Genomic DNA, 26,029 nt, shown 5'->3' on the forward strand with positions numbered 1-26,029 from the left:
TTTAACCATACCAGAAAAATAGGTGTGTTTCTTATTCATATTTCACATATGAGAAAACAGCGCACTAAAGAGCTTAAGTATCTTATTATCAAAAACAGTATTTAATTGATAAAATAAGGATTTATCCCCAAGATCATGTGACACAAGAGCTTCCGCTCCTAACAACTACTCTTATTAGTATAGCTCAAGGTGGCAAGGTTCACAGATTAAGTGTGATCAGAAATATGTAACTACAAATCATCAAGATAAACAAAGGGCTCCTCTTTAATCTTAAAACGAATTAATCTCCCTGATATTCCAAGGAATTCAGGATTGTGACTCCTATTGCATTGAAGTATAATAAAGTCATGACTATTACAATAACTATATTCTGTTATTTATATAGATTCAAAATTAGCCAAAGATATTTTTTCCTGGCATAATCTAGAGGAATATAATTCTAATTCTCATTTATTTTAGGTACTGAATATTAAATTTTTAAAAACTTAAACTAGTACATTTTTGTTCAAGAGTCTTACTACTTTCATTCCACATTTCATTGCCCTTTATTGACTCCTTATTTCAGAGCGTAAATTTTATTGTCACTCTTATCAAAAATAATTTTTAAAATTTACCATGGAAAGAATTATGCACATACATATAACTGATTATTATTCATCAGGAATATATCATGGTATGAAAAGAGGAAAACAGAATGCCTTGAGTCTATGAATATATTGAAATTTTAAGAATATGTTGGTTATTATATCTAACATTCAAATGGGTAATTTAAGTGTCAATATCTATCTTTTTCTATTGATCTAATCTATATAACCATCTGTCTATAAACACATTTATACACACAAGCACACATATATATGTGTATGCATATTGTTTATGTGTATTTACATAGGCACGTGCATGCACACACACACACACACACACACACACACATATAGACAGAGGAAGAGAGATGACATACATTAATTTAGCCCCAATAATAATTAGATACCTAGAGTAGTAAACTGTATAAATGCTGCAAAGGAAACAATGTTATCCTTACCCTACAGAGTATTATAATGGCGACAGGAAGATTAGGAAGATAACAAAATCATTACTATCAACACATAAATCATATGTGATATAGGCAATTTCTAAATTCAAATGAATGTAAAGATTAAGTGTAGTTAATTAGAGAATACATTTTCAGGGCAATGAGTCTTATGCATGGAAGACCTCAGAAGTAGAGACTATATCTTAAAAAATGAAGTAAATTTGAGAATAATACTACAGAGTGATAAACACAGAACACAGTTGGCCCTCAATATCTGCAGGTTCTGCATACATGGTTTCAACCAACCATGGATTTAAAATATTATTTTTAAAAAATCCATAAACTTCAGTAAAGCAACTATACTCCAAAAAATTTTTTTTAATTTAAAAAAATTAAAATAATATATACAGTTGGGATTCAATAAATGACAGTTATCAATGACCAAAAAAAAAATCCATAAACTTCCAAAAAGCAAAATTTGAATTTGCCACACAACAGCAACTACTTATGTAGCGTTTATGTTGTATTTACCACTCTTTACACAGCACTTACATTGCTTTAGATATTGTAAGTAATCCAGAGATGATTTTAAGTATACGGGAAGATTTGTGTAGGTTATACGCAAATACTACACCATGTTCTGTAAGGGATGGCGCATCCGCAAATTTTGGTATCCAAGGGGTGGGTGGGGTGAGGGGGGTCCTTGAACCAATCCCCTGTGGGTACCAAGGAACGACTGTACTACATGAAAACACTATATGAAAAACACAGAAAAACCTGGGTTTTATAAGAGATTCTCAGGGAATCTACTTTTGGAGAGCAGAATGGCCATACTTAGAAATATTTATGTAGAAGACTTGGATGTTAAAATAACTTAAACTGATAGAAGTAGAACTGCTGAACAGCAGTCTATGGTGCTCAGAATGAATCTCACTGAGGAGTCACAAGAGATACTTATGTTGAGCCAGAGGCGACAATGAAGAAGTTTTGGGAAGACTGGAAGAGCACGATACACACATCCATCCTCTGAAGCCTACTTTGGTTCGTAGGACACTTCATTATCAAGGAACAACCTCACCAACAAAATTTGTTTCCCAATGTGGAATAGTAGATTGAAAAACTGGCTAAAATCCCTCAGTCTTCCTTATGTTCACACCTTTTAAATGTTGCTTTACATTTATTTCTATCAAGGAGTGAAGTTTCTTTCTCCATCTGTTGAATATGGGCTGTCTGTGTGACATGGTTGGCCAATAGAATGTAGTATAAGTGACAGCATGCCAATTCTGAGTGTAGGGATCAAGTCCAGAGTCACTTCCCCTCTCTTCCTTGAAATCCTTCTCAGTTGTCATGTAAATAAGTTCCAGCTTGCCTGCTGAAGAATGAGAAAGAACAGGGAACAGAGACATCGTCCTGGCTACAGTAACTCTACTTAACCACTTCCCAGTTGACCATCCTGTTGAGCTCAGACACATGTGTGAGCCCCACCAAGACAAGAACAACTGCCCAGATAAGGCCAGCCCAACTGCCAAGTCATAGACTCAGCAGTTAAACCACTAAGATTTGGAGTCCTTTGCTATACAGCAAAAGCTAACTGATACACATGGTCAATATCCTCCTGATGAAGGAATACGGTTACTGTAGTTTATCACACAGGCAATCTAAATGCATTCCTATGTATATTAAAAAGTTTAATTGACACTTCACTCAATTATAAGATAAACTTCTTTTTCATCAAAATGTATTAGACAAGTCAGAGGTGTCAGTCCCGCTTCTTTAAGTTATAATTTGAAATGAATATGCATTGTGATTTTTTATTTTATTTTATTTATTTTTGGCTGCGTTGGGTCTTCGTTGCTGCGCGCGGGCTTTCTCTAGTTGCGTTAAGCAGGGGTTACTCTTCGTTGCGGTGCATGGGCTTCTCATTGCGGTGGCTTCTCTTGTTGCGGAGCACGGGCTCTAGGCATGCGGGCTTCAGTAGTTGTGGCGCGTGGGCTCTAGAGAGCAGGCTCAGTAGTTGTGGTGCACGGGCTCAGTTGCTCCGTGGAAAGTGCAATCTTCCCGGACCACAGATGGAACCAGCGTCCCCTGCATTATCAGGCAGATTCTTATTGCCTGCCATTGCGCCACCAGGAAGTCCCTGCATTGTGATTTTAGTCTCCAGTGAGTTTGCATTACTGCTCTTGCCATATGAACACCAGGAGCTTTGTTGATTGTCCAGTTCACTTCTGGAATAATCACTATACAACCAACTTCTGGTTTTAAATCATTTTACATTAGAATGCCACACAACTGTCTAAAACATCAAAGAGAAGAAAGGAATTATTCTGCAAAAACATTTTGTATATTTTTAGTTAGGCTTAGTGTAACTCCAGATTGAGAAGCTTTCTAACATTTCACATAGTTGCCTTTCTTTGCAGACTCTGTATGTATGTATGTGCATGTGTGCATCAAATAATGAACGGTAATATAAAGTAAATTGCCTTTCTTATGGTCCAATGTTAATTAAAACCAAACGTCCCTTCCACAATGCAGCTAATGTACATTAATTATTCTGTCTTGTGCAGATGTGACAAGAGGGAACATGCAATTATTAAGGGGAAAAAAAGTACACATTGTAACAATAATTGTCTGCAATGTGAAATACTATTGCTTTTCCCCTATGAGTAACTTGAATACTTGCCAAATAATCCTCTCTCCACCATTTAAATAATGTAAATTGTTCTTTCACAATAATGTATACTTAGAATTACCTTTTTATACAGTTTAACTGAAACATGTTTATTTCCATTTACCTTCCTTCCACAGTTTTAAACAACGCAAAAATCACAATAAGTTTTTTTTTTTTTATCACAGTAAGTTTTTAATGTTTTCTACTGGCATAAATTTAAACATGAAAGATGAGTGTTATTTTATAGAAGAAAGAGCATTGATAGCAGTCATAGTTAACTTTGAATGTTACCCTTTTCTCTTTAAACTTGAGAAAATCTTTTTACTTTTCAGAGATTATTAAGTTGGAATACGAATACCTACAAGGGTAGTAGATGGAAAGTGATTGAAAAGATTATGAGATAACATGTATAAAGTGACCAAATCACAAATGGTCTTTCCTATATTGCTCTGTTATTAGGAACAGAAATTAAATCCATTGAGATAAATTTAGATTTTCAGATATTTGAACTCTCAATCTCAAATTATCTTTGTCTTTTAAATCCTTTACCAAAGAACACTTTCTCTGCTTCTAAATAATATTATATGATAAACATTTGAGGACCTCAATCAAATACTGATATATCAGAAAAACAAACTTTCTGAAGGACAACCACTGTCTCCCAGAGACTTTGTGTTCCCTACCCAAAGGAGAAACTGGTGTTCCCCAAAGTGATGATGAAAAGCATGATTGAAAGGCAGAAATACAGCGGAGACCATTTTCGGCACAGCACTGTGGTAGTTTCTCTGCAGCTCTGTTCCACAGCCCATTTTTCAGTTTTCTGAAAGTCAGGTGTCATTTCTGGTAGGGACTTTTGATTCTGACATTAGCTTCTGTGGTGGCTTCAGAGGAAGAGGTTGCTCTAGTGAATTATCTCTTCATTGTGGAAATTATTCCTGGACCCTGAGTTAGAATCTGGTTTTTGGCCTTCAGCATTTCTATCAGTTTTGGAGTCACTTAATTCCCTGTACTGAATATCTTTCTTGTTAAAGAACCTAGAGATTTTTCTTAGAGATTTTTCTATCTCTTGGATTAATCCCTGACTGATACAGCTTCAAAATATTTTTGATAAGGAATAAATTTGTCCAACATAGAGTGATTGTAGGAGAGAAATAATATCAAGAGCTAGGTTAGATTTAGATTATAGAGATTCTTAAATGCATTGGTAAGGAAGTGGAATTTTTCTAAAATTCATGAGAAACCATTTGAGCAGAGAGATAGGATGATCAATATGTATTTTAAGAAGATGATTCTGGAACCTATGCATGGAGTAAATGGAAGGATGATAGACTGGAAGCAAGTGGTTTGATCCAATGAAAGCTGTTGGAGCCGACATCCATCACAGCATAGAATAAAAGACAATCCTCTGAAATAACAGCTCTTTCACAAACAACAGGCATACAACTGTTTTTAGCACCATCAGAAAAATAACCAAGAACAACCCTTATAATTTTTTCTTCGTATTACAGCTAAAAGCTGTCATTTTGTTTAATGCTTTAAGGTTACGCTTACAATAGCTTTCCCAGATGACATGGGCATGGCAACATGCAAATGAATGGCTATGAGGCGCACACGTCAAATATCATTTTCTCTGACAGGTGGTTCCTGGCAATATACATCAGTTCTTAAAGCTTAAATATACCTGTTGTTTTCATTAAAACTATGAAACACTGGAAGAATAAAAAACAACTTGAATATTTCTCAGTGATAAAACCAAGCACCCAGCTTGGAATAAGTACTCAGAACACATTAGTTCTCTTACTTTCCATCATACCTACAACACTGAAAACACCCTGATATTCCAAGCCAAAGCCAGGTATGCTCTGAGACTAAAATGTGCCCTTTGTCTATGGAATACCCAAGCAATTCTGTGACCATTGAGCAAACTGACTTAAGTGTCATTTGAGAAGATAAATATTCCCTGGTGCTTCAGGAAAAAGGAAAGATAAAATCCAAATATAGGGTCAGGGGGAAAAACAGCTTTCTGAAGAATAAAACACTTGAGATGGGCCTTGAACCAAACATGGAAGAGTAGATGAAAACGGTATGATGAAAGGTACTTGCAAACATGGGAAAAGAAGGATATAAGGATTTATTTAATGGAGGTTGGACCTATATTGTGGAGGAGAGAAAATGGCTTGCTGAGAAATCAGTATTTAATTGGCGGACTACAGAAAAACTTTAAAAGATTTTAAGTGGAGAATTGATCAAATAAATAATTTATAATAAAATGTTGGTATCAACACAACATTTACTGATGGAATTCCTCTGAAAGATATGTCTAACTTTGCCTCTATAGGGTTAGTCTATACAAAGGTTTTCCAAAAAAATTTTTGCCAACATTTACAAAATTGGACATATCACAATTACAAAGTGCAGACTTAGGATTTTTTTAGGGTTTATTTGAAATCAGAAGATACATAAACAGAAAGCATAAACTCCTACTCAGCAATTGTAGTAGGTTTAGAGATAAAGGCTTAGTATCATATTTTGAGACACTGGAATTAGCAGCTGTGGCTCCCTCTGCTCTGCATTTATGCTTTCCACCAGTACATTTCATTTATCCATGGCTTTGGTATATCTGAGACAGATGAAATCTGATAGCTGTATCCCCATTCCTAGAATATATCCTACCCCATATAAGTCCAAAAAGTACCTTCAACAGTCCAATACATTTGTCCATCACAGGATTTTCAGTACAGGCATACCTTGTTTTATTACACTTTGACTCATTGAAGGCTAGATGACGGTTAGCATTTTTCAACAATAAAGTATTTTTTAATTAAGGTGGGTACATCGGTTTTTTTTTAGACATAATGTTCTTGCACACTTAATAGACTATGGTACAGTGTAAACCTAACTTTCATATGCATTGGGAAACCAAAACATTTGTGTGACTTTCTTTAACTCGCTGTTTGCTTTATTGTGGTGGTCTGGAACCAAACCTGCAATACATCTGAGGTATGCCTGTACTATTATCCACATAAGTTGATAAAATGTTTATTTCAAGTCTATTTTCTCAGACAATTGTTCTGGTTAACAATAAGCAAGAATGTTTATGGATTTAAAGATTTAAGTTTAGAAGTCAAACTTTATATTTGATTATGCCTTCATATTTATTATTTTAAAGAAAGTTTAAATCCATGTCCTGTATTATCAAAGGAGAGGGAAAGACTCTCATTTAAAAGTTGTATACTCAAAGAATGCTAATTTATTACATTGATGAGTTATAATAAATTGTGTCTACATGTTTATTTAATTTCACTTCATATTTAAATATTACATGAATATTTATCACTATAGTGAAAAATTTTGCATTAAAATAATTACTTTTTGATTATAATACATAATAATTTAGCTAAATGAGTGTCTCTGTATGAAGGCACTTGATTAGGCATATATGTGTCCTTGATCATAAAAATAGTCAGGGGGTTTTTGGAAGTTTGGAGGTGCATAGCTGAGACATTTAGAATACTACAATTTTGACACTGTTGGGGTTATGTGATTGCTTTCTGACTAACTATAAGGTAAAGTCAAGGGAAAGGCAAAAATGAAAAAGGACACAGATGGGCATGATGCTCCTGCTGGCTGGAAAATCAATTCCTGGCACTTGAAGGGAGCAAAGGAGGAGAAGGGATTTCCATATCTTAGAGACATGCTGTGTCAACCATAAGCTCAAGAAAACACAGGTGACATAAAAGTAGATCTTTCTGGATTTTGTAACTTTCAAGTTCTAATTTGGTAGGTTTGCACCGACTGTTTACATAGCCATTGAGTCAGGCCCACAAGCTTAAAAATAATTATTTGCTCTCCGAAATAATTTCATAAAATAAACCAAGTCTTCAGCCTTTAAATCAAAGAATAATATAGTGTTAAAATTATGCCATTGCTAAGTGTGCATGTACATTCTGTAGAATTAAGGCTTTCTGCTGGTAGTTTTGTTATTTTGACCCAGGATACCAGGAACATCTCACCAATCACCTCTGATGGTCCTCACTTGAAAACACACACATACACGAAGAGATGGATATACAAAAGAAACAATATACAAATTAAAATTCCAGGGTATTAGCATATAAGCTAAAGTCACACCATGAAACAGGTCTGGTAAAGGCTGTGATGCAGTACATAGTTTAATGGAAGCCCTTACTTTCCTTGTTTCTTAAACTTGGGCTTTATTTTCTTCATCTGCCTCCCTAACAGGAATCAAAGTAGCAGGGCAAGTGAGATCATCAGATATGTACAGCCAACAGCCCACTTAGGCAAACCTTAACCATACCAAAGTGGATGGTACACAAAGGAAGTGGAAAATATAAAAGAATGGAGGAAGCACCACAGCTTTAGCACAATGATCTCACCTTCTAAAAAGTATCACCCTATTAATGCCTTGGACTCAAGCAATTTGATCTGTAGCTTCTCCTCTACAGGAAGTGCTGGGGGTGGCGGAAAGAAGGAAGTAAAAGCATTATTCTAAGCCTTCTTTTTGCCCCTCTACCCTCATATTGCCTGTTTCTATTCATTTTAGAAGTTCTGTTTATGTCTTAATAGATAAAATTAACTTCCTAGAATCATCAGCACACAGATTATTTGTATCCAGGTTTATAGATATTAAGTATATCCTCTGAAAGTGTACTGTTTCTAAAGAAAAGGAAAAAGCATTTCAGAAAAAGGCCATTAGTGAAAAGACACAAAACTTTAGCATCTTGCCATCTCATTTTGAGATGCAGTTCTGGACTTTAGGAATTTCAAATTATTCCTCTGATTCGCAGACAAAGCAAAGCTCAGTGAGGCAGTATTCTTCATTAAGAAACGGTTAACTCAGTAATGGTCTGGGCCAACTGGAGAATGAAGAAAAGCAATTTAAAAGAGCACAGGATCTGTTTTAAGAATAATCACTTGTTCACCATATAAAATGAATAATTTAGATGGCCATTAGGCACAATCATTATAGGTGGGCAAAGGCAAATGGAAAATTGTATATTTTCATGGATGCTAATTGCATCTTGGTTGAGGAAGAGAAATTCATGCATTTGCTGAATTGAACTACCATATTAAGACAAAACAACTATTTGGTTGCTTGTGAACTCATCAGAGTTTTAAATTACACATCGATCTATCTTTTTTCTAGTTTTTAACATTTTATTATGTAAAATTATATAAATACACCAAGCATCAAGATTCAACAATTAATAAGTCACGGCAAATACTGTTTCACCTAAATCCCCACCCAATTTCTCCAATTACCCCACTCAGATTATTCTGATTAAGATTTATACATCCAATCATTTACTCTGTAAATTTTTATATTGATTTATCCTTATGTTCAGTTTTGATACCAATTCTGAGTTCTCATTTTTTTCCCAAATGACTGAAGCAAAGGAAGTGAGCCACATTTACCAACATATATCAACCACACAGCTTTTCTTTTATGAACACACTATTGTGGCTGATTCGTGAGATAAAGGTATTGAACATATTTCAGGCTGCCTCAAGTGCTTGTCATCATTATTTCTGTATATTACTTATAAGGGGCTCAAAGAATGCTTGTAGAATGAGTTCACAGAATCTATAATTTATGACCAATTACTCTCATAAAATTCATGTCAATATTACATATGAAAAAACACTCATAATATAAAAGCTATAACAGTGTCTACCACATATTGTCAGAATTAAATTTGACAGTGCCTATACAGCACTTAACGAGTACTGACTTGTGATGTACTATTAAATATTTGAACTTAATATTCATGTTGTTGTTTGTTATTAAAAGTGATTTTGTAATAGTAAGCACAAAGGAACGAGGATCTGCAAACTTTTCTGGGGCAGACTTGACCACCTGATCATTCATGGAAAAAGAACTCTTCAAAACCTTAAAAACACTTTAGAGATTAGATTTATTTCTTCTGTACCAATGGTACCAAAAATAGCCTAGCACCCACTATATTGATACTCCAACCACAGTGGTAGAACCTTAGTTTTTTTTTTCTCAGTGTAGGACCTCCAAATACTCTGGATATCAACTATGTAAATATTCTAAGAGTGATGATCAATAGAGCTACTGCTCTCTTCCCCTTGAAAATTTGCCTAGAATCCCACTAATTAGTGAGGCAGTATGCTCTTGCTCTAGCGCTCTAATCTCTACATATAAGAGTGTCACCCTGGGAGAGAAATTGGACAGAGAAGCGGGAGGGTGAATATAGTTCATTACTAAGAAAAGTACATCAATCGATCTAGAAAAATTATTAAGAGAAAATAGAATTGAAATTTTAGTTAGATATTTCAGTAGCATAAACCATGCTCTCTCCTGAAAGATACTAGCAACCTAGTTGTGTAATGGACTCTAACACACAGTAAATAATTTGACAACAATGTTACACTACCTACTTTAGTTCCAAAATATAAATGTGGTATTAAAGTCCATAATTAAAACTTAACTCATAGACAGTTCTCCAAAGAAGACATACAGATGACCAAAAAGCACATGAAAAGATGCTCAACATCACTAATTATCAGAGAAATGCAAATCATAACTACAATGAGGTGCCACTTCACACTGGTCAAAATGGCCATCATTAAAAAGTCTACAAACTATAAATGCTGGAGAGGGTGTGGAGAAAAGGGAACCCTCCTACACTGTTGGTGGGAATGTAAATTGGTACAAACACTATGGAGAACAGTATGGAAGTTCCTTAAAAAACTAAAATAGAACTACCATATGATCCAGCAATCCCACTCCAGGGCATATATCTTGAGAAAACCATAATCCAAAAGGATACATGCACCCCAATGTTCACTGCAGCACTATTTACAATAGCCAAGACATGGAAGCAACCTAAATGTCCATCGACAGATGAATGGATAAAGAAGATGTGGTACATATATACAATGGAATACTACTCAGCCATAAAAAGAATGAAATAATGTCATCTGCAGCAACATGGACGGACCTAGAGATTATCATACTAAGTGAAGTAAGTCAGACAAAGACAAATATCATATGATATCACTCATATGTGGAATCTAATTTTAAAAAAAGGATACAAATGAACTTATTTACAAAACAGAAGCAGACTTACAGATATCAAAAACAAACTTATGGTTACCAAAGGGGAAACACTATGGGGAGGGATAAATCAGGAGCTTGGGATGAACACATACACACTATTATATATAGGATAGATGACCGACGGGGACCTACTGTATAGCACAGGGAACTCTACCAATATTCTGTGATAACCTATATGAGAAAAGAATCTAAAAGAGAATTACTATATGTATATGTATACCGGAATCACTTTGCTGTACACCTGAACCTAACACAACATTGTAAATCAACTATACTCTAATAAATTTTTTTTAAAACAATCTATAAAAAATATATAATACACACAAGAAATATATAAGAATATATATGATTATAAATGGATCCACAATAAAAATTAGTGGTCCTTAACTGAAGTATGGTCAGAATTTATCCCCAGAAATTGTGATTATGTAACTCTGAACTAGATCCTCAAGAATTCATACTTTAAAAAATTTCTAGAGGAAATTTTGATAAATACTCCTTATTGAATGACACTGGTATGAAGACTATGATGTGAGCTGTACATGTCTACAATGTACAACACAATATATCTGCAAAAATCATCTCCAGAAGAGGTAGCATGTCACCGTATGCCTCCATGGTTTCCCTGATTGGCCTGTCAAAACTATGTATGTGACTAGCACATAACAAGCACTAAATTAATATTTGATTAACTTTTTATTTATTTATTTTGACTAACTTTTTATTTATGAAGCAATGAAAGAGAAGTTAGATTTTATTGAGTCCGTCAAATAGAATATCAGTGAGAAAACTGACCAAATATCATGATTCACAGTGAATTAAAGAAAAAAAATTCATTAAGCAAATGAGAGAGCAAAAATCTAAGGCTCAGGTTTATTGCATGAGATGTACTGAGTGTAGGTGAAATCTACAGCATGGAGACTCAAGGTAGGGCCAGAATAGATACATAAATGTTTTCCATTGATGTATATATATTATTTTAAGAGGTCTTTCTGGAAACATTGTTAAAAATTAATCTAAAAAGTGACTTCTGCTATTCAGATCGGAATAAAATCTTCATTGTACATTAGAAACTCAAGATTTGTCTCAAACTATTATGAAAGTTGCACTAATTATTTTAGAAGGCCAACATATATGTCAGAGTTAAAAACATAATGTCTTAACCAACTACATAAAAATTAGCACCTTGTTAACAGATTTTTCTCTCAGTATATTTGTTCATTATATGCTTGGTTTGTGTGCCCTTTTTAATCAAATGACTGCAATAACTATCAATATAGTACCTAAATATATTACCTGCCACGTATAATCAGAATATACTAAACTTTATCATATAACATTTTTACCTAATATTCAATACACTTAAAAAAATTTTTTTTAAATTATAGCTAACTTGAATAGCTTACATCTTGCATCACATTAGGTTCTGTATTGCTTCAGTCCTAAATTTTGGTGTGCCCTAAGTGCTCAATTTTACAACGAAATGAAAACACCATAGAAAAGCAGTCCTATTACTGTGGGAAATGTGCCAACTACTGTATGTGTAGTTTCTGCCTAATACTCTAAGGGACAAGATTTATCTCCTGGTCTGAGACCTCTTCCAAATATGGAGATAGAAGCAAGAACCAATTAAATATCAGGCAAATATTTGATCATATTCTGAACCATGTTATTAATAAGCTGAACTGATTTCATTCCACTCTCTTGCTGAGTTGCCTGCATGCCTTAGTCCACTTGGGCATGGTGGAGGTTAGGGTTGATTTTTTAGAGAAATGTATATAATGTTCTTTACTTTCTGTGTTAGTAAACCAGTGATAGCCAGTGGTAACCCTCAACAGACTTTGTAATTACAGTGGAGCCCATTTTCTGATATTGTCTAATAAATTAGTGAAGAAACCTCAATAAATGTTCAGAGTTCATCCATATTCTTTCAGATTTTTGTCTCTAAAGCCTCAGGCAATAAACCAAATCACATTTAAATAATTTTTTAAAAAGCCATTCCAGATATTGCTATGTCTTGACATGCTTTTTTTTTTTTCTAAAATGCTCCAGGTGTCCATATCTTGAGAACTGTATAAGCCAGTCTTTAATAGAAAGTTTCATTTAGGGGGGAAACAGCATAGGGTAGAAGTGGCAATTTTTTTTTCCACCCAGGTCTCAGTGAAGAGTGAAAACTCACTTAAGTGAAAATGAATGTATCGTCTGCAAAGACTTTTTTGAGACATAAATATTTTTATTAACAAGGCATCAAGGAAGTCAATTTACTGATGATTTATGGATGATCATTTCACATATTTAAGTTAAAGAGACATTTATTAAACACCTGCTAGGGCTGAAGCACTATATTCAGTACTTTAGACCTGCCCCAGGAAAGATTATTATTACAGTGAGAAAAATATGTAAGCATAGAAGAGGGACTCTTAGCATACCCTGGAAGGTTTTAGGATGTTTTTTATATGACCTTTGCCATTAATAAAACCTATCTCAAGTATAAACGTATAATTACTTGTATAAGTTCATTATTTCTAGACTGCAAGGTCCATGAGGATGGTGGAAAAGTCTATTTTTGACAGCTTTACCTCCAGAGTCCAGCATAGTATTTAGCACACAGTAGGCACTCTGTTTATTAACTAAAATAGCAAGTAATATGAGTTCTGTGTAAGTTGTGATCAAAAGATAAGTTAACATGTCAATCTAAAACTCTCTAACTATCCCTCCCCACCACCATTTCCCCCTGATAACCATAAGTTCTTTCTCTAAGTCTGTGAGTCTGTTTCTGTTTTGTAAATAAGTTCATTTGTGTCAATTTTTTTTAGATTCTGCATATAAGCGATATCATACAATATTATTTAAAATGGATAACCAACAAGGACCTACTGTATAGCACAGGGAACTCTGTTCAATATTATGTAACAACCTAAATGGGAAAATAATTTGAAAAAGAATAGATACACGTATATGTATAACTGAATCACTTTGCTGTACACCTTGAAACTAGGACATAACAAAATAAAAAGTTAAAAAAAAAAGATAAGTTGAATTAGTTGGGCAAAAATGTTTGCTGGTAAGGGCGAAGTTGAAGTGAAAGAAAGATGGGGTAGGATATTTGTGATAAGGCCATGTTACACTGAGTGGCGATCACAAGCCAAGGTATGAAGCCTGATAGGTGTGGGGTGCCACATATGATATAGTTCCAAACAGGGCATTCCTGGAGATGGAAGCTTGAAAGTTAACTAGGGTTTATCCAAAACATGATAGGCTATGTTTCCCTTGGTAAGGAGCTAAAATCCATGCCAGGACAAAGAGGACAAAGAGGGCTTAAACTTGCACTAATACTATCACTACCTTCTCAAATAAACCAAACAGGCTTAATTATTTTGTCACTGATCAAAGCACACTTTCACGCTGAGCCAATATGGTCTCTGAACAATGGATTTAAGCCAAAAATAGAAACCTTTTTTGCTGAGCCTGATCAGGACAAAGCGAGGCTGTACAAGTTTTTCACTAGGGAAGTAACAGCATCAAATGTGTGGTTTAGCTTACATTTTGTGTAAGGTTGACAAGAGATACTCCATGCAGTGAGATAATTTATGAAGTAAATCTTTTGTGGTAGGTTGACAAGAGATACTGCATGCAGTGAGATAATTTATGAAGTGAATCTAATAATTTATATGAAATATAAATAAAATATTCTATATTAAGGAAAAATGTTATATGGAGCCTTGTTTTGTAACTGTTGATTGATTTATCCATTGCCATTTTAGTCAATTTTCTAACATATTTATTTGTTCAGTTTTTATTATTTCTTCCTTCTCCTTTTTATTCCTTTGTAGTAGAACTTATAGTTTATTTTAATTCCATAAGAAATTGTTTTTACTGTTTATATACTCAGTAAGATTTCAAGGTACTGGACTTCCCTTCTGGAAATTGGGTTAAATATTTTAATATCTACAGTCTTTTATATATGGCTTATTCCTTTAAGTCTTCGGATAGAACATTCTCATACTGCATGAGCTGCCCTAGATTAAAACAGAGCTTACTTTGGGTATAACTCATTGATTAGTATTTTCTTATGGAAACAAATAAACTACATCCTTTTAAACAAATTCCCTATGATAATTTTCATTTTACTTGTCTGGAGAGAATGAAATATGTTTATTAATATTACCTCCATTTTTAATTATTTTTCTTTATTAAATATAAATCTGCATATATTCTAAAGAGAGGTTTACTATGTGTTTTAACTCTCAGATATAATTAATTAATTTTATTCCAATGCATTTTTCTTTCAGATAGTTTTGATGAAAGGGAGAGCAACTGCCTGTATACATTATTTTTTTCATTTGCAATGTTTAAAAAATGGAGGTGATAGAAAGATATTGTCTTACAAAAATATATCGCACAGAAAACTAGAACCAAATGCCCAAAGACTGTCAAACAAAAGCCGTAAATCAGAGGTTGAAAGTTTGATTTCACAGTTTTCTAATATTTATCACTTCACAATCCATCACAAAGTTGTTGATCTAAAAAAACCTAGGATCAGGTATCTAACAGACTGCAGTTTTGTTCACAGTATTTCCATAGCAGTGAGTTTTCACTTTTCTACTTAAAGATTTCCAAATATTCATGCCTAATTATACTAGTACAGTACCATATTATTGATCAAATATTTTTCCCCATAATCATTTTAATAATAACATCTAAATACTTCAGTTTAAGCCTTATACATTCTTTCCTCAACAAATTTTTCAGAGTCCTTGAATACAATAATACGCAAATAATCTGTTTCTTATGACACTTTCACCCACTAACTTTAGCATCTTCAATGGATCTTGTATACAATATTTCTTTCTCTGGTATTTGCCTAATGGAAATTTCCTATTTCCATTGTTCCTGCTACATTCTACTTTAAGAAAGAGCTGCTCTTCTCCATTATTTTTTTCAATTATTCATTTTTATAAGGAGGATCATGAATGAATATTTACATTAGTCCACAGTTTATCCATAATTTGTATATCCATAATTTATCATAAACTGTTCAAAAATGAATATTGTTATTTATTTTGTTGCTCAAATTGTCCCAGATTTGGCCATTAAGATCTTCATGTTGGGGCTTCCCTGGTGGCGCAGTGGTTGAGAATCTGCCTGCTAATGCAGGAGACACGGGTTCGAGCCCTGGTCTGGGAAGATCCCACATGCCACGGAGCAACTGGGCCCATGAGTCACAACTACTGAGCCTGCGCGTCTGGAGCTTGTACTCCACAACAGGAGAGGCCGCGATAGTGAGAGGCCCGCGCACCGCGATGAAGAGTGGCCCCCGCTTGCCGCAACTAGAGAAAGCCCTCTCACAGAAACGAAGACCCAACACAGCCAAAAATAAATAAATAAATAAATAAATAATAAAAATAAAGGAATTCCTTTTAAAAAAAAAAAAAGATCTTCATGTTGGTGCTAGTGTCTTTTTTTTATGACTTTACTATATTTTTGAGCACTTCATTAATTAGCATCCTGATGTTCTAGGCTTACCTTGTAATTCACCTAACCTCACAAGATTTTTCCAAGGAGCCCTGATTTTTTTATTGGAAAATAGTATTTAGAAAGCAAGGTTTGGATGGTAGGTGTGCTCACTGCCATTAGTACTGTTCCTACATACGAACATGTACATCTATATATTTCTATGTCTACCCATTTGTGTGAGAGAGTGTGTGTGTGTGTGTGTGTGTGTAATCACACTGATAACTCTCACTCCAATCTATCACTATAGGGATCACTCTAGCCTTCCTCCTTTCCTTATTTGTAATTGTTTTCTCTAATAGTGTGAAACCTGGCTGTCATGCACAATATTTTTACTTACTGTAGTGACACACGTAAGTAAAAATGAAGATGTTTCAGAATCACAAATTCTCCTGTAAGAAACGAATTTATTAACTAGAGTTAATAATCAACTATATTTCAATAAAATTTTTTTTTAAAAAGATTAATATGGAGTAAGGCCAATAATTTGTCAAACCACTGACAGAACGAATTAGTACTCAGTTACAAAATATTTCAATTATGTTTTCAAATTAATGATTCCTAATAGTATTTTTAATTTAAATAAATACGTGAAGCAAAGGACTTTGAGCCTGTGATTACTTACACAACCTACTCATCTTTAAGGATTTAGCTGAAAAAAATTGGGATGAAAAAACAATAGAGAGATAAATAAATGTAGACACAGGCATACATCATTTTCTTGTGCTTTGCTTCTTGCGTTTTGCAGATATTGCTTTTTTTACAAATTGAAGCTTTGCGGCAACCCTGTGTCGAGCAAGTCAATTGGCACCATTTCTCCAACAGCATGTGCTGACTGCAAGTCTCTCACATTTTGGTAATTATCATAATATTTCAAACATTTTCATTATTATTATTTTTGTTATGGTGAGCAGTGATCAGTGAGCTTTGATGATACTATTACAATTGTTTTGGGGCACCACCAATCACACCTATATAAAATGGCAAACAATCAATAAATGTGTGTGTTCTGATTGCTCCACCAACAGGCAGTTCCCCCGTCTCTCTCCCTCTCCTCAGGCCTCCCTATTCCCTGGGACACAATATTGAAATTAGGCCAATTAATAACCCTACAAATGCCTCTAAATATTCAAGTGAAAGCAAGAGTCACACATTTCTCACTTTAAATCCAAAGCTAGTACTGATTAAGCTTGGTGAGGAAGGCATGTCAAAAGCTGAGATAGCTGCATCAGCCAGAAGCACTGCGTGGAAGGCAGAAGCTTACATGGCTCTCTGCAGCGGGGCACCGAGACCACCAGGAGCACGTGAGGAAGAAGAAAAAATGTCTTCTGTCCTCTACTCTGTATCCTGTGTAGAGGGCTCCTGGTCATTCTCTCACAGCATTTACGTTCTTCTTCACATACCTGGAGAACTCTATTCTTCGTTCACTTTGCTTTCCTAATAGTTCCTCTAGTGACCACTTTGACCATTTTCTCTTCATTTGTCCTCCTCGAGGACCTCGTTGTAATTATCTTGGGAGCAGGGCTGCTCTATGAAATATACTGCGGGAGAACTTGCTATGCCAGAATGCCTGTCCAGAAAATCCTTGAAAAATTCTTGGAAGTCAGTCCCAGCCATCTCTGTTTCCGTGTAACTAACAGTGCATTTACTGCTGTTGCCATTTTGGCTGTGGACTTCCCACTTTTTTCCAGAAGATTTGCCAAAACCGAGCTCTATGGGATAGGAGCAATGGATTTTGGAGTAGGAGGCTTTATTTTAGGGACTGCAATGGTTTGTCCAAAGGTTAGGAGAAAATATACAAAAGGGTCCAGACTTTGTTATCTTATAAAGTCATTGTACTCTGTTTGGCCATTACTTTTCCTAGGAATGGGACGATTAGTCATTATAAAATCCATAGGCTATCAGGAACATTTAACTGAGTATGGAGTTCACTGGAACTTTTTCTTTACCTTAATAGTTGTGAAATTGATAATCCTAATGCTAATGATTATTTTTCCCCTAAATAAATTCTGGATTGTGGCCATCAGCATTACCGTATTATACCAGCTAGCCTTTGATTTTACCCCACTGAAACAGTTAATTTTATATGGCACTGATGGCAGTGGCACAAGGGTTGGTTTATTAAATGCCAACTGACAAGGAATAATTTCTACCTTGGGGTACGTGGCAATACATATGGCTAGTGTTCAAACAGGGTCATACGTGCTTAGAAAAAGATCACATATCAAAGACTGGATAAAAGTAGCATATTGTATTCTACTGACAGCCACTGGCCTTTTCATATCTCTTTACATAGTTTAGGTAAATGTAGAAGTAGCATCTCGAAGAAAGGCCTATTTAGCCTTTTGTATTCGGATAGTTGCTTCCTGCATGATCCTTCTTAGGAGTTTATTACTGGGTGATATAATTTTGAGTTTTGCCAACTTTCTAATTTAAGGGGCAGCAGTATCAGGTTCTTAGAAACTTATCCAGTCACCTACTGCAAATAAAAAGCATTCAGAATTTCTAGTCTCTGAAGCTGAAAGAAAGGAACCCACTCTTTGTTTAATCACAGCAATGAACAGAAACGAGTTAATTTTCTTCTTGCAGTCAAATGTAACAACTGCCCTAGTCAACCTGTTGGTAGATACATTACACAGCTGTACCTTGTAGGCCTTATTTGTGCTCAATCTCTACAGGTTTACCAACTGCTAACTGCTTAATTATATATGTGCTACACTTGTAAGATAAGACAATAAAATTTTGGTGATCAATACGGGTAGTATATGCTTTGAGCAATATTATTTTTTTTTCTGTCTGAACGTATACTTTCATTATTTTTTTGAATTTTTGAATTTTATTTTATTTATTTTTTTTATACAGCAGGTTCTTACTAATAAGAACCTAACTGAGAAATATTATTTTAATGAGGAAGAATAAATATAAAATGTGAAGAAAATGGGCTTTTGGCAACCCAGGGTTAACTGTATTTTATTATAAAATTAAGTTTCACTCCTACTCTAACAGTAGTGATGCTTAATATTTTAAATGTATCTCAACACTATGTAAAACAAACCAATACCAAAGAAACATAGCCTTGTGACTTGTTAGAATACTTATAAATTTCAGTATTTTTTTCTTAAAAGAATTTTTGTTGGAGTCTAGTTGATTTACAATGTTGTGTTGGTTTTAGGTGTGCAGCAAAGTGAATCAGTTATACATATACATATATCCACTCTTTAAATTTCAGTATTTTAAAGAAACTGTTGCGTTTACAGTTGTGCCACTGGAAGACTGGAGGGTGGGGAGGAGGATTTTTACTTTCCATCTTATATCACGTATTATCATTCTGTATTTTTTATTGTATGTATTTTATAATATTTACATTAAAATATCTCAGTTGTGGAATTGTCACAAAAAAAAAGCCAAGACAGGCTGAAAACTAGGCCACTTGTACCAGTTAGCCAAGTTGTGGATGCAAAGAAAAGTTCTTGCAGGAAATTAAAACTGCTACTCCAGTGGAAATACAAATGAGAAGAAAGTGAAACAGCCTTATTGCTGATATGTAGAAAGCTTTAGTGGTCTGCATAGAAGATCAAACCAGCCACAACATTCCCTTAAGCCAAAACCTAGTCCAGAGCAAGGCCCTAACTCTCTTCAATTCTATGAAGGCTGTGAAAGGTGAGGAAGCTGCAGAAGTAGTTTGAAGCTCCAGATTTGCTTCATAAGGTTGAAGGAAAGAAGCTGCCTCCATAACATAAAAGTACAAGGTGAAGCAGCAAGTGCTGATGTAGAAGCTGCAGTGGGTTATCTAGAAGATCTAAGATAATGAATGAAAGTGGCTATGCTAAACAAACAGATTTTCAATGTTAATAAAACAGGTTTATATTGGAAGATGCCATCTGGGACTTTCATTGCTAGAGAGAAGTCAATGCCTGGCTTCAAAGCTTCAAAGGACAGTCTGATTTTCTTGTTAGAAGCTAGTGCAGCCCAAGACTTAAAATCGAAGCCAGTGCTCATTTACCATTCTGAAAATCCTAGGGCCCTTAAGAATAATGCTAAATCTACTCTGCCTGTGCTCTGAATGCAACAACAATGCCTGGATGACAACATCTGTTTACAACATGGCTTACTGAATATTTTAAGCCCACTGTTAAGACCTATTGTTAGGAAAAAAAAAAAAAAAAGGATTCCCTTTCAAAAATATTACTGCTCATTGACAATACACCTGGTAGTCACCCAAAAGCTCTGATGGAGATGGACAAGGAGATTCATGTTGTTTTCACGCCTGCAAACATAACATCCATTCTGCAGCCCATGGATCAGGAGTAATTTAGAATTTCAGTTCTTATTCTTTAAGAAATACATTTCATAAGGCTATAGCTGCCGTAGATAGTGATTCCTCTGATGGATCTGGGCAAAGTCAGTTGAAAACCTGAAAAGGATTCACCCTTCTAGACGCCATGAAGAATATTTGTGATTCATGGGAAGGGGTCAAAAAATCAACATGAACAGGAGTTTGGAAGAAAGTGATTCTAATGCACATGGATGACTTGAAGGGGTTCAAAATTTCAGCAGAAGAAATAACTGCAGATGTGGTAGAAACAGCAAGTGAACTAGAATTAGAAATGGAGGCTGAAGATTTGACTGAACTGCTGCAATCTCATGATAAAACTTAAATGGATGAGGAGTTGCTTCTTATGGATGAGCAAAAAAAATGGTTTTTGAGATGGAAATTACTCCTGGTGAAGATGCTGTGAAAATTGTTGAAATAACAAAAGGATTTAGAATATTACATACACTTAGTTGCTAAAGCAGTGGCAGCATTTAAGAGGATTAACTCCAATTTTGAAAGAAGTTCTACTGTGGGTAAAATGCCATCAAACAGCACTGCATGCTACAGAGAAAATGTTCATGAAAGGAAGAGTCAATCAATGCAGCAAACTTCATTGTTGTCTTATTTTAAGAAACTGTCACAGCCACTCCCACCCTCAGTCAGCAGCCATCAACATCTAGGTAAGACTCTCCACCAGCAAAAATATTACAACTCCCTGAAGGCTCAGATGATGGTTAGCATTTTTTTAGCTATAAAGAGTTTTTTTAATTAAAACGTGTACACTATATTTTTAGATATAATGCTACTGTCCACTTAATAGACTATACTATAGTGTAAACTTAACTTTTATATGTACTGAGAAATCAAAAAATTTGTGTGACTTGTTTTACTGTGATATTCACTTTCTTGTAGTGGTCTGGAACCAAACCGGTAATATCTCTGAGGTATGCCTCTATAGAGACAGATGGGATAGAGATAGGGACAACTGGACAGACAGACAGACAGACAGACAGACAGACAGACAGACACACACACACACACACACACACTGGGAAAGAGGCACTACAGGTTAAGGGCCATGCTACCTTAAAAGAGCCTTCACCGTAATAGAATACCTCAGAACAAATGGACATAAAATTTTCAAGAGCAGTCTTTGGTTGTCATGGACATACTCTTTATTGCTTTTCCTCCCTCTATCCCTTCCAGTTTGCTTCCTTCCTACCTCACTTTTTTTTTTTTAAAGACATTGTTTCTGAAAACACACTTACACGAGGCTGATGCTAGAAAAAAAAACCTTGTCTGTTCTCAGGCATATCACAGTCTAACTAGAGTATGGACAAGTAAACAGAGAATTGCAATAAATAATTATGGAAGGTGTTATGACAGTGATATGCACTGGTTGCTTCGGAATAACATAGGACCTTTGGAAGCATGATATCCTCCTTCAAGTTACTGGCCAGCACCACCCTTATCACTCTATTCACTGATTACATATGATTCTACTACTAGTTTATAAATCGTTTGTCTTCATCTGTTCTGACTACTATAACAAAATACCACAGACTGAGTAGCTTAAAAACAACAGAAATGTATTTCTCACAGTTTTGGAAGCTGAAAGTCTGAGATTAGGATGCCAGCATGGTCTGGTGAGGGTCTTCTGGATTTCAGACTTCTTGTATCCTCAGATGGCAAAAGAGGGTAAAGGGTGATATCTTGGGCCTTTTTTATAAGGGCATGAATCCAAATAAATGGAAAGATATCATATGTTTATGGATTGGAAGAACTAACATTGTTAAAATGTCCATACTATCCAAAGCCATCTACAGATTTACCATAATCCCTATCAAAATATCCATGACATTTTTTCCCCAGAACTAGAACAAATAATCCTAAAATTTGTATAGAACCACAAAACACCCTGAATAGTCAAAGCAATCTTGAGAAAACAAAACAAAACACAAAGCTGGAAGTATCACACTCCCACACTATACTACAGAGCTACAGTTATTAAAACAGTATGGTACTCGCACAAAAACAGACATAGATCAATGCAACAGAAGATAAAGCCCAGAAATAAACCCTATGCATTTATGGTCAATTAATTTACAACAAAGGAGGCAAGAATATACAATGGGGAAAAGACATTCTCTTCAATAAGTGGTGCTGGGAAAACTGGACAGAACATGCAAAAGAATGAAATTAGAATATTTTCTCACACCATATACAAAAATAAACTTAAAAAGGATTAAAGACCTAAATGGAAGACCTAAAACCATAAAACTTCTAGAAGAAAACATAGGCAGTATGCATTTTGACACTGGTCTTAGCAATACTTTTTTGGATATGTCTCCTCAGGCAAAGGAAACAAAAGCAAAAATAAATGGGACCTAACCAAACTTAAAAGCTTTAGCACAGCAAAGGAAACTATCAACAAAACAAAAGGCTGCCTACTGAATGGAAGAAGACATTTGCAAATGACATGTATGATAACTGGTTAATATCCAAAATATATGATGAACTCATAGAATTCAATATCAAAAAATAAACAGTCTAATTAGAAAAATGGTCAGAGGAACTAAACAGGCATTTTTTCAAAGAAGACAAACAGATGGCCAACAAGCACATGAGAAGATGCTCAACATCACTAATCATCAGGGAAATGCAAATCAAAAACCACAATGAGATACTACCTCGTAACGGTCAGAATGGCTATTATCAAAAAGACAACAAATAGAAAGTGTTGAAGAGGATGTAGAGAAAAGGGGCCCTGGTATACTGTTTGCGGCAATGTACATTGGTGCAGCCACTATGAAAAAACAGTATGTGGAGGCGCCTCAAAAAATTAAAAATAGAACTACCATACAATCCGGAAATTCCACTCCTGGGTATTTTTTCAAAGTAAATGTAAACACTAATTCCAAAAGATATATGCATCCCTATGTCCACTGCAGCATTATTCACAATAGCCAAGATATGGATGCAACATAAGTGTCCATCAGCAGATAAATGGATAAAGATGTGCCATATATATATATATATATATATATATATATATATATATATATATATATATATATATATATATATATATCATGGAATATTGCTCAGTCATAAAAAAGAATAATATTTTGTCATCTGCAACAATATGGATGGACCTGGAGGATATTATGCTTAGTTAAATAAGTCAGACAGAAAAAGACAAATACTGTATGTTTTCACTTATTTGTGGAATCTAAAAAATAAAATGAACGAATATAACAAAACAAAACCAGACTCACAGATACAGAGAACAAACTAGCAGTTACCAGAGGTGGTTGGGGTAGGGGCGAAATAGGTGAAGGGGATTAAGAGATACAAATGATTAGGTTTAAAATAAATAAGTTACAAGGAATTAATGTACAAAACAGGGAATATAACCAATATATTAAAATAATTTTATATGTTGTATAATCTATAAAAATATTGAATCATTATGTTGTACACCTGAAACCAATGTAATTGTAAATCAACTAAACTTCAATAAAAAAAGTGTAAAGTTTCTTACCCAGAGGAGGTGCTTGATACAGAATGGTTTTCAACTTCTCTTTTATGTTTTTCTAAATATGATTAAATTTTTATTAAGAGATTTAACAATTTTTTGTTAAACTCAACTAAATACTATACAATATTCTAGGAAGCAGGAAAGGAATCAATTATGCCTCTTGGATTTTAAGTTCAGTTAATAGATGGTTTGATGATGCATGCTACTGAACTGAGGAAGAAAGGCACAGATTAGAATCAAAATTATATATTGCCTCATTATGCTTGAGATACCTTGACAACAAAGTAAAAACGTTAAGAGGCTAATGGGCATTTTGTTATGTATTTTAAGCAAAATTGAAAAAATCATTGCTAAAAATATAAATAAGTATATAAATAGGAATAATATGATATGTGAGAAGGTAGAGACTGAAAACATGAACTATACATTTATGAAGTCTTGCTGTAATGAAAAGCAAAGAAATGGAGCAATATCTGGATATTTAATTGATGTCAATGGGAGATTTATAGTTTTTATATATTAAAAAAAAGTTTGTCCCAAATGACTTTCAGAGAACTTCCTATGCATCTGTTTACTGTTGTTAGTGTTGTTTTCCCTTGTTAACATAGTGGAAGCAATATATAAAATGCTTGCTAGCTAATGCTCATCAATAATGCAAAGTATCTGACTACAAATATTGTATGGTTCAATCAATATTCCAGCTGAAACAAATTATCCTAGATTAGCATCTGATTGTGTTGGGTTTTCCTAAATTGCTACCTTAAAATTTAATGAACTCTAGAAATTAAATAGGAGTTTAGAGATAAACAGAAAGAGGGTAGATTTCAACTCTGTCTTTTTCTTTATTACTTCTTTCTTCCTTTATAATCTGTGACCACCATCTGCTCAGTTTCATATCACAGTTATTTGTTTTCCCTTTTAATCTGACTTAAAATTCAATTATGATCTCACCTTAATTAAAATAGCAAGAACTTTGTGAATATTATCATTAATACTAGATGGTGAGTTCCTTGGTGCATATATATTTCATTTGAATATGACCATAGATACTCCAAAAGTAGTTGTTCTTTATACAAATATATTTGTGAAGATAAATAGAATGTATTGAATCCTTTCTAAGAATCTGAACTAATTTCTGTTGGTTGAATTTGAAATGTGAATATATGACAAATGCAGGCCATATAGGAGATGTTCATCTATTTTTTTATACACTACCTGTTTTTCTGTGTGATACATTTAGGGTAACAGCAACCACCCAAGTTTGCCTAGGACTGTCTGGTTTGAGCACTAAAAGCCCAGTCCAGGAAACCTCTCAGTTCCAGGCAAATTGGTGCAGTTGGTCACCACACATTCTAGAAACCACTTTATTTTAAAGATAAAATACAAATTGCTAAAAAATATTTTAAATAATCTACTTAAACATTAGTAATCTATTCAGTGTAATACAGTGTGTCTTCATTTTGAGAAAGAGTCTATGAAGTCTGTATTAAGAATTATTTCAAACCTGTTTTAGAAAGTGCATTGGTTCAAAGAAAGAAATTACCACTTTATAAGAGAGATGTACAATACAATCATATGATTTTATTTTTCTAAACTACTGTCTCTAAACCTAGGTTGAATCAATACTTCTCAATTTGCTTTCAACTTTAAGGCTTTTGCAACTAATGTAACACAAAAGTGCAAACCACAGAGAAACAAACTTCTCAAGTTTTTAAATCTGGAGTTTAGAGAAGGGGTACATGGTACATGCTATAACTATTGCTCTGAAGAAACAAAAAAGCTTTTTTCATATAACTAAAGAAGCAGAAAGTCTCACGGTAATTACTAAAATGTTGCTTACATTTTTTTTC

The 26,029-nt window shown here is 34.4% G+C and overlaps 1 protein-coding gene and 1 pseudogene across 2 annotated transcripts in view; one reads left to right on the top strand and one right to left on the bottom strand.

The window, feature by feature from the left end:
• The window catches only part of LOC118892844, a 621,373-nt gene that overhangs the window by 347,251 nt on the left and 248,093 nt on the right, over nucleotides 1-26,029 (bottom strand). The gene's annotated exons all lie outside the window — the stretch shown is intronic.
• LOC118891938 lies at nucleotides 17,668-19,072 on the top strand (annotated as a pseudogene).

Source organism: Balaenoptera musculus, chromosome 3 (genome assembly GCF_009873245.2).
Source record: "Balaenoptera musculus isolate JJ_BM4_2016_0621 chromosome 3, mBalMus1.pri.v3, whole genome shotgun sequence".
In the NCBI taxonomy this organism is placed as follows: domain Eukaryota; kingdom Metazoa; phylum Chordata; class Mammalia; order Artiodactyla; family Balaenopteridae; genus Balaenoptera; species Balaenoptera musculus.